Genomic DNA, 11,368 nt, shown 5'->3' on the forward strand with positions numbered 1-11,368 from the left:
GGTGTAAACAGAATAAATGAAGTCGCTGGGAGGTGGGGCCGAACGGCTTCATTACATCTTTTCATTTTCAATTTCATCTCATTTTTCTTTTATTCGTTTTTTTGTTCCCTCATATTTTGTGTTGTCCCCTTTATATTTACCCCGTGTGGGAAATAAAGAATTAGAGTATGCTTCGAGTCACCTTATACCTTTACTCTCTCTCAAGTACACCTTAGATTCTAGCATCTTACTGACTCTCATTATCGTTATGAACTATACAAGTAGAGCATTTGTAGTGTATTTTCTTATTCAAAATTTCTGTCATGTTCTAAATAACGAAGATGAGCTGTTTAAGCATTGCTTTGAACTATTAATACCTTCTACATCTATTGAACTTCGAATGCTTTTTTAAATACTTGTTGAAAATATATGTACAAAACGAAATTCCGTTATAAAAAAAATGGAACTACAATCCTCTACATCACCTAATACGGCGACCTGGCTGTTGTTTCTAGCACCGAGTTTTCTCTCTAACCTTCATAAAAGATTAACCTCACAGTTTCACTAAAGTTGATGACTCCCTATTTTAAGAACACAATACACCTTATTGAGACAACCTCAGTGGAGAGGATATAACGTTGTAATATACTCTTGGGATGGAAGCACTCCGTCGGTTACGACGACGAGGGTTCCGGTTGATCCGATCAACGGAACAGCCTGCTCGTGAAATTAACGTGTAAGTGGCTGAGCACTCCACAGACACGTGTACTCTTAACGTAGTTCTCGGGGATATTCAGCGTAACACAGAGAGTGACAAGGCCGGCCCTTTGAAATACAGGTACAACAGAAACAGGAAGTAAGAGTGAGAGACAGTTGGAGCGAAACAGTACAACAGGGGTCGCCACCATCCCCTGCCGGAGCCTCGTGGAGCTTTAGGCGTTTTCGCTCAATAAACACTCACAACGCCCGGTCTGGGAATCGAAACCGCGATCCTACGACCGCGAGTCCGCTGCCCTAACCACTGGGCCATTGCGCTTCCTCAATGTCAAAGAAACGCCCAGAAGAACTTTTAAGACATCAATAACAATATCGTTAAATTGGCCGTCCATTCATTTTGAAGGAAACAATTTTCTCAGCATATCACAATTGAAGGCACGTTTGCTTTCTGGATTCAAGAAGCGCAAGATATATAGATTTCTTTTTTTTATAAAACCCATAGATCTTTCATAGTGTTGTAGGGCGAAGTTCTCAAAGGCATTTAATCTCCATATTGTCTTCACTTCCTCAAAGAAAGAAGATACCAAATGATTCACGCTGAAGAATGCCTAATTTATCCCATAGCCGAAAAATTGCTTGGGTCAATAAATTACCAACAAGAACATGTCTGTTTCTCTCTTTAAATTTGATCGAAAAAAAAGCACACGTCAGCCTCTCACCGAGAGAACAAATTTTCTGATTGAACTTTGCCGTGTTTTCCCGATCAGTGTTCAGATCTTTGCCGCTTCGCAAGCAACCATAGCAGATTACAGAACGTTCTGAGTCAATTACAACCAAGTACGTATCTGCCTTAACTTGTTTGATGATGGGACCATGAAAAGTTTAGAATTTTCTTCGTTTCTACCCTTTAACGGGCCGAAAAAGGTGAACAACACATTCCGCCCACCCCATCTAATGCCAACGCGAGTTTCCAGGTTTGTCAACTGACAGTTTTACATTCAGTACTGAATAACTCTTAACTTCAACTCTAATGCTCAATTCTCTATCGTTTATAGCACAATTTATCATCAATACAAGTGCAAGTGTGGCAGTGTGGTAAAAAGCATGCTTCCCAACCACACGGTTCCAGGTTCAGTCCCACCGCATGGCATTTGGACAAGTGTCTTCTACTATAGTCTTGGGCCAACCAAAGCCTTAAGTGGATCTGGTAGGCAGAAACTGAAAGAAGCCTGTTCTGTGTGTGTGTTTTTGTCTCCCACCCCAACACCGCTTGACGTCATAACTTAGCAATTCGGCAAAAAGACCGATAGAATAAATACTAGGTTTTAAAAGTACTGGGTCGATTTGTTCGACTAACCCCTTGAAGGCGATGCCCCAGCAGCGGTGACTAATACAAGCAATAAAAAAGAATGTAAATATAACAAATATAACAAGAGCAACAACTAAAACGACCAACTTTCATCCGTTACCAATCGTGGATCATTTGAGAAACTGACTTGGCGCCCTTTAAACACAAGACGGTTCTGTCGGCCATAGTTCAGCATTTGGAAAGATCGACCACATTCGCAATGCATATTTCGACAGCTGAGATGCGAACCTTATTAAATTTTTTCTCATCTTATCTGTATTCATTCAAATTTTTTTTCCTCCCTTTAACCCTCCAACGCGGAGTATAGGCCACTTATAGTTGAATTCCATGTCGCATAATTTTTCCCTTCTGTACTTATACTCTGCCATGAATGTCCCCTTTTCTCTAGTTCCTTTTGTGTTGATCTACGCCACGAGTTCTTAGGCCTATCTTTCTTTCTATATCCATCCGGATTCCACTATAAAGCACTTTTCGCTACATTCAAATAAGGTTGGGTATTTCATCATTTCTGAAATATTTTGCACATATATTTTATATTCTCTATCGTAAATTTTATTGTTTCATACAATAACTTGGACTTAAGCTGTTCAAAGGTGACAAGCGAGCGGATTCGCTCGATCATCGGACAAATAGCTTAGCGTATTTATTCTGGCTCTCTACGTTCTGAGTTCAAATTCCACCGGGAGACATTTTGCCTTTTATCCTTTTGAGGTCAACGAAATAATTATTTAAGTGCCAGGATCGATGTAATCGAACAATCCTTTCCCTCTCAAAATTACAGGCCTGGTGCCTAAATTAGAAACCAATATTAAATTGTTCGAAAAGATTGGACAGAGACTATCATGAGGAAAGTTTGAAATCGAGTATCGTGGATTATATTCGGAAACTCTCAGGAGGGCGATAAACTAGAAAGGCAGGCTTTCGAAATGAAAACCAGCAGTACAAAGCACATTAACGTATGTACGTATTTTGTAATTTCGCTTAGATTTAGCGATACTAATAACTAGTTATTAGAACACAATGTACGTATTCACCTTCATTAGCTTACAGCTGTTTGTACTATGAAAAGCAGAGAACTTGTAGGTGAGTGTTTAACATCCTATAACTTCCTCAGAGCCATTAAAATGAAACATTCTGTTCTCAGTGCACTGATTTCTTTTATATAGCAGAAGCAGCTGTAAGCTAGTGGTGATCACGTAACTCCTGTTTTTTTTTTTTTTTGGTTTTATATATATCCACCACCAACCATTCAGTTTACAGACTCCAACGAAAGAACTTTAACATTCGCAAAAGTTAGAAGAGATTTCAAACTATTTTCAGACTACAGATAAGTAATATCACATCTAAATTCCTTTTAATATTCAAACTTCCCTCCCACATTCGTCATGAAGCCAGCTGGAACTATTCGCCATCTTCGACGGTAACTTTCCCAACATTTAAACTACAACATCCACTTGATAGACAATTCTTCAGATTTCCTCTGATTGACTTCTAATTAATATCGTAAAATTCGCACGTCATCAAAAAAAAAAAAAAAAAAAAGCAAATACACTTTTACAATCTTAGAATAAAGAAAAAAAAACAACAACAAATAGCTTCAAGAACAACTTTCAAGAATTTTCTGAACACAGCAACACCGGGCAGTGTAGCAAGAAGTTTGCATTTGAGCCACATGGCACCGCGTTCAATCCCATTGAACACCGTTCTATATTTCCCAAGACACCTGAAGAAGGCTGGCGGGTGTATCAGCCGAAACGTTGTGTTAACAACAATCAAGATGAGGACAAATATCCGTCGAATGTAAATAATGCCCATTGAGCAAATGTCTTCTATAGTCTCGAGCCGACCAAACCCTTTTAGTGGATTTGGTTGACGGAAACAAGATCCGTCTGGAGAGGAGAAGCCTGCCGCAAAGAGTATTTGGAAAAAGATGGACGAAAGTAGTAAGAAAGATGAGAATGCAAGGAGCTGTGCTTGCACGGTCGGTCTTGGCATAAAAGGATGAAAATAATTACCAAAAAGAAATCAACCGGCGGGTTAGTTCACTAACCTGAATAACAGTTATATAAGTATCATTTATATTTTTATTTTCAAATCACTCGTCTTACATATATATAAACCCACCCGCTTTAAAATTGTGTAACGAGTGCGTCTGACCCCTATATGTCCCTTGTCTGTCCCCTCTATGTATCCTTTTCTGAGGAAATAAAAAAAATTCTCATATATATATATATATATATATATATATATATATATATATTTCTTTATTTCCCACGAGGGGCTAAACACAGAGGGGACAAACAAGGACAGACACACGGATTAAGTCGATTGCGTAACTGGTACTTAATTTAGCGACCCCGAAAGGATGAAAGGCAAAATCGACCTCGGCAGAATTTGAACTCAGAACGAAACGGCAGACGAAATACCGCTAAGCATTTTTTCGCCCAATGCGCTAACGTGTCTGCCAGCTGACGGGCTAATCCTTCAAATCCATTGAGAAGGCTTTGGTCGGCCCGAGACTATAGTTGTAGGAACTCGCCCAAGGTGCTATGTAGTGGGACTGGGAACCATGTGATTGGAGAGTAAACTTCTAACCACACAGCCACTCCTGATTATATATATATATATTTTTTGTGTGTTTGCCCTACCCCCGCTTGGCAACCAGTGTTGGTGTGTTTACGACTCCGAAACTTAGCGGTTCAGTAAAAGAGACCATTAGAATATGTACCAGGCTTAAATTCGACTAAAATTCTTCAAAGCGGCACTTCAGGATGGCTGCAGTCAAATAACTGAAGCAAGTAAAAGAAGCTTCTAAAACATCTCACAAAAGTAACATAAAAATATAACCCCCTATTATACATTAGACCCTTAAAAATATTTAAAACGATGTAAGGCAATGCATCACTACACAAAAATATGCTCAACATCAAACGAGAAAATACTAAATATTCAGCTGCTTTAAAAAAATTTCCTTAAATATCGACTACATTTTGTGCGTAACATTCATGATTAGCACTAAAATTAGTAAAGGTGGAAAATTTGTACAAAACTTGAATATTAACCAGGACTGCCTTCGCTTTGGGAGAAAATGGTTAGAGCGTTTTCAAAGCTATTATCTTAATCTAGAAAGAAATTTATAATTCCGAAGTTGAAAATAAAATCGATGTGAACGAACGTCCTATAAGACAACCACTCTCTTATGAACATTCTACAAAATTCTAGAAAAGTAAATTCTTGGTATCACTTATCTGTACCGCTTTTTTCCAAATCAAAACCCGGACAAAGACCATAACACTCAACTATTACACTTCTTACAAACCTAGCATAGAACTATATGATGGATTAAAAAAACAGAAACCCATAGAACTTGCGCCATCGATATGAAGGCTTTCGGCTGATTCCATATTCCTTTATACAGCGGAAAAAAATGTTGAATACCCCCACCAACCTATGAAAGAATATATATTTCTTTATTGCCCACAAGGTGCTAAACATAGAGGGGACAAACAAGGACAAAGGGATTAAGTCGATCACATCAACCCCAGTGCGAAACTGGTACTTTATTTATCGACCCCGAAAGGATGAAAGGCAAAGTCGACCTCGGCGGAATTTGAACTCAGAACGTAACGACAGACAAAATACCTATTTCTTTACTACCCACAAGGGGCTAAACACAGAGAGGAGAAACAAGGACAGACACACGGATTAAGTCGATTATATCGACCCCAGTGCGTAACTGGTACTTATTTAATCGACCTCGAAAGGATGAAAGGCAAAGTCGACCTCGGCGGAATTTGAACTCTGAACGTAACGGCAGACGAATACCGCTAAGCATTTCGCCTGGCGCGCTAACGGGTCTGCTAGCTCGCCACCCTCACCAATCTAAGGAGGAATATAACAGTGCTAGTTTCCCACCCGATTAAACCGGTAATGCTTTGGGGGAAAAATGAGTGTCACAAAATTAGTCCCATTAGTATATAGGACATTGTGTGGTTAACCAGAAGTAAACAACTTGGTACATGTAGGTTGTCTGCGTGGGAAATCGCAGAATAGAAATTAACTTCCGTCGATTCTTGTCTGCTACTTCACTTTATTCCCGGTTAAAAGAAATTCACTTTGTTTCGTGAAATGAAAGACAAAAGTTGTCCTTGTTAAAGGTATGAACGTCATGACCTCACATATTTTCTAATTTAAAAAATTTCTGGCATCGTTCCTGTTGCGTGATCAATAGCTCGGAGATGGATGGGTTCCAGCAAGTTGAGATATATTTACATGAAGACGAAGCTTTCAACGTTGACTGGAGAACGCAACGCTGTTAGAAGAAGACAGTACTTAAATACTGTCAGCAAGTTCTAGAAGAGTTCAATAAGATCAATTGCCATGAGGTGTGAAGCATTTAATGTCTCTGGCCTTTGTATTAAGTCTGAGAGAGAAAGTGCTTTGTCGCTTTGACTGAACAAGCGAAGGACCTATATTTTAATGGAAGGAGAATGTGATTTTGTGACAGTCTATTTAAATATTGTAGGCTGTCTGCGTTAATGTAAGTGCTAAGCTGAAATGCTACTGAATTATTAGAACGTGTGCGTATGTGTGTAAATTTGTATACATTTATGTAGGAATGAATTATTCATCAATTCATTTTGCTATAGTTTGATGCATTACTTAATATATCCTGTTTTGTATAGATAGCCAGCGAATATACGGACATGTTGAATCAATACGTTTCTTGATGGAATTATAATAAACACACACAAACACTCGCAGCTGAAACATACTTCGCCCATATATCATTAGCCGAATACAAAACAGCTTGCGTAGATTGTTGTTGGTTAACCCCCAGATCAGCACTGATGCAGAAAACATGATAAAAGATGTTGGTCGTGACTGTTTTTATTCTCTCAGAAGTAATACATTGTTGGTAGTAAATAGTGGTGGAATAGGTGGAAGTAAAAGTTTGAGGAGGAAAGGGGTAAAAGGTGCATTTTTAATGGCTTAGTCTGCTGGGGAAAGCATTACCTATGACTTTTTAGATTAGGCGTGTGTGTGCGTGACTGTGTGAATAAACTTCAATTTATCTGTTTCTTTATTACCCACAAGGGGCTAAACACAGAGGGGACAAACAAGGACAGACAAACAGATTAAGTCGATTACATCGACCGCAGTTCGTAACTGGTACTTAATTTATCGATCCCAAAAGGATGAAAGGCAAAGTCGACCTCGGCGGAATTTGAGCCCAGAACGTAAAAGGCAAACGAAATACTTATTTCTTTACTACCCACAAGGGGCTAAACACAGAGGAGACAGACAAGGACTGACAAACGGATTAAGTCGATTATATCGACCCAGTACGTAACTGGTACTTAATTTATCGACCCCGAAAGGATTAAAGGCAAAGTCGACCTCGGCGGAATTTGAACTCAGAACGTAACGGCAGACGAAATAGGGCTACGCATTTCGTCCGGCGTGCTAACGGTTCTGCCAGCTCGCCGCCTTTTTATAAACTTCGATTTATCTTCAAACTGGAGACCTGGTCCAAACGTTTCTAACAGTGGTCTTGGTTGGAGGTAACTAAGTCTATGGTAGTTTTAAACTAAGGGACAGATTCTCTTGTGCTAACGGATAGCAAGAATGAAAGGAGTTATCAGAGTGAAACTAGGAAATAAACCGGTGAATCGAAACATGAAAGCAGTATTACTAGATGAGGAAAAAACAGCCAGACTGAAAGAGACATTCGGAAGTAGGATAGAGAATACAGTATTGCGGGTTCGATTCGACGAATTACCACCTGTGATAACTTTTGAAGATATGACGAGTTTTCTGATATAAGAAAAAAAAAAGACATACAAACTGAACTGTAAAAACAGTAAAATGCAACTTTTTACTTTGAACAATCTCTTGAACAAGCTTCAAATTGTGTAGGTCTTTACCACAATGAGGCCGAGACTGAATACATAAACAAGTGCCTGTCCAACAGTGATTGCATCATCCATACTCTCAACAATGCGCCCTTAAATATGGTTTCTGATTATAAATATCTTGGGTCATACATATCATCATCTGGAAAAGACTTTCTAACTAGAAAGGGTATGGCCTGGTCAGCCTGTAATGACATGCATAAGATCTGGTCATCAAATCTAAGTAGAGACTTCAAACTTGAAATCTTCAAAGCCACAGTCGAACCAATTCTACTATATGGCTCAGAAACCAGGACGTTATCAAAGAAGCTTGAGAGGCAGTTGGATGGAACCTACACTCGCCTCCTTATGAGAGCTCAAAATCTCTCATGGAAGCGTCATCCAACCAAAATGCAAATATATGGGAAACTACCACCTGTATCATCTCTTGTGAAAGGTAAGAGTTTGCTGGACATTGTTGTAGAGCTGAAAAAGAGGTAATTTCTACTCTTCTCCTCTGGAAGCCATCTGCTCGCGATACCAGGGGGCGCACACTCTCCTAGCCTTGATGTAACCTCCAGAGATACAGGCATCAAGCAACAGGACCTCCGTAATGCCATGATGGACCGTGAAGTCTGGCGTAGCATGGTAAATTCCATTGTCTCGACCACGGTCGAACAATGATGATGATGATGATGACTTTGGTGGGTAGAAAGCCATTTTCATTATTATTATTTTTTCACATCTCATGAATCATTCGTTAATCATTATATGTGCCCCACGTTTAAGTTGTCGGTTCTCGTAGTGTCCCCTCTATATTTAAGGCTTTATGCCTAATAAGAAATCAGATTCTCTTGTACAGTTTCATGTCAGGCTTCATCAAGCGGAACTATGGCACATGGCCAGTTGCCCTTGACTCGGAATACGCACACGCATCCATCTGGTTGAAGACTATAATATGCAGTAGTTAATTAAGACGAGTAGCTGGCAGAGTCGTTAGCACGCTGGGAGAAATGCTTAGCAGCATTTCGACCGTTTTTTTACGTTCTAAGTTCATATTCCGCCGAGGTCGACTCCGCCTTTCATCCTTTTGGGGTCGATAAAATAAGTACAAGTTGAACACTGGGTCGACATAATCGACTTACTCTCCTCCCACGAAATTTGTGCCAAAATTGAAACAGGACAATTGGTTTCTCTTTATCATAGTCACAAGGCCTGAATTCAGAGGGGACATGCACAAACATGCGGGGACATAAAGACGAATGATAAATGAAATGAACATAAATATGATGCAAATGAGACGGTCATCTCGCCCCCGCTGCGAGACGAACCGTGAATTCCTTTACAATTAAACTTGAAACCACCCCTGGTTTCGCTACAATGTGAAACCGTGACCTTTCCTTTCGTTTTCTGCCTTTAAAACATGATAATCGGTAGTTAGTTGTTTGCGGTGCAGTGTTGCAGTCTGGGTTATATCGACTCTCCATTGTCCAGTATATTTCTTATTTCTTTATTGCCCACAAGGGGATAAACATAGAGGGATCAAACAAGGACAGACAAATGGGTTAAGTCGATAACATCGACTCCAGTGCATAACTGGGACTTAATTTATCGACCCCTGAAAGAATGAAAGGCAAAGTCGACCTGGGCGGAATTTGAACTCAACGACCTCGGCGGAATTTGAACTCAAATTGTCCAGTATGTTTCTATAAGACGTGGGTTTTGACTTGTACTGCTGGTGCAGCCACTGGCAGCTTACAATGGTTGTTGTGATGGTTATCGTTTTGATGTGAATAGCTTTTGGCTTTATAATTATAACAATAAAATGTACTTCTTGGCCTAACTGTTGCTTTATTTTATCGACCTTGGAAAATGAAAGGCAAAGTTGGTCCGGAACAGGATTTGAATCTAGAACATAATGGGTCATATCTAACCATTGCAACCGTTTTGTCCGACGCTCTAACAATTCTAGACGATTCTTTACGTTAGCTTTCTCTGCTAGAAATAATAGCCAAATATTTACTTTATACTATTATCCTGAAAGTGGACGAATATATTGAATAATAAAATTCTGGTTACGTCAGAAGACGGAATAGTCACGGAGATAAGAAATAATAACTTTAGAAAATATAACATTATTACTCCATCTGCCAGAAATAGCAGCTGAATTAACTCCAAATAACAGTGACATTTTCAAAACAAGACAAAACAAAAAAAAAAAAACTTGCAGGATCATCTTTTCTACTCTAGGCACAAGGCCCCTAATTTATGGGGAGGGAGCCAGTCGATTAGATCGATCCTAGTGCGCAACTGGTACTTAATCGACCCAGAAAGGATGAAAGGCAAAGTCGACCTCGGCGGAATAGACACGAAATACCGCTAAGCAACATGTTGGATAATGTAGTAATAAATACACTGTCTGAAGAAAGAGGCGATGGCCATGATTGGAATGTCTTTTATTCAGGTCTGTTTTGTTCGATGAGTGCTAGACTGGTGCTAATAACAAAAACAATCTCAGTATTCCAACTACGTAAAATAATTTCTATAAATCTCTTCACAATAACAGCATAAACGTCATCAGTAGTAAGTGTAAAGTGTTTTATAGACAACAACAATAACAACAGTAAATACAGGGTGTTCAAAACGTTTCTCCGCAGTGAATTTTTTTCATCCAAGATGTAATTCAAAACATGTGTAGAAGACTCAACTTGTGTATTGAAAATGAAGAACGACACTTTCAATACCTCTTATAAATTTTTTTGGATCTTTTCGGTTTGAACGGCAGTTTTTAACATAATTTCTAGGTAACTAAAAAATTTTAAACTTCGTATACTGGTAGAATGTGTTTATAAAACATCTTTTTCTCTTGGCTTTATTGAGAAAATTCTATAGTTTGTAAGATATTTGTTGTTTTTTTCTTCAATTTCTACAATTTCAACCAATCACTGACGTCTTTTGAGGTAAAAACATTCTGTGCCGTATGAATATATCCCTCGTTTAAGAAACAGATTGGGTTTATTTACATTTGTGAAGAGAAAAAGATACCCTAACCCAGATTGAAATGCAATAGATTGATACTAGGATCATAATTAAGGGTGACAATTTCATATGACACCGCTAGAAAAAACTGCCGTTCAAACCGAAAAGATCCAAATAATATATTCTTTCGTAGTCTTATACCATTTTACAAATATTTATTTCGCAATAAAATACTTACTGCGGAGAGACTTTTTGAACACCATGTTATATATTTAGAACAACAAACAAACAAAGCTAGAACAGTAGCTGAAGTAATACGCAGCAGTGGAATTCATACGTAAATTAATTTGTAAATAACCAGAAACATGTGTCGAAATTTTCACTCCGCTATCTATGAAAACGAGAAAGATATTAATTTATTATTATACTG

At 38.7% G+C, this 11,368-nt stretch overlaps 1 long non-coding RNA gene across 1 annotated transcript; it reads left to right on the forward strand.

Moving 5' to 3' along the window:
* The first annotated feature begins 8,071 nt into the window (after positions 1 to 8,071).
* On the forward strand, positions 8,072 to 10,719 carry LOC118766483. Its single transcript, XR_005002423.1, has 3 exons — positions 8,072 to 8,082; positions 10,240 to 10,242; positions 10,584 to 10,719. It is a non-coding gene; the product is annotated as an uncharacterized LOC118766483 (long non-coding RNA).
* The last annotated feature ends 649 nt before the right edge of the window (positions 10,720 to 11,368 follow it).

The sequence above is a fragment of the Octopus sinensis genome, linkage group LG1 (assembly GCF_006345805.1).
Source record: "Octopus sinensis linkage group LG1, ASM634580v1, whole genome shotgun sequence".
Taxonomy (NCBI): Eukaryota; Metazoa; Mollusca; class Cephalopoda; order Octopoda; family Octopodidae; genus Octopus; species Octopus sinensis.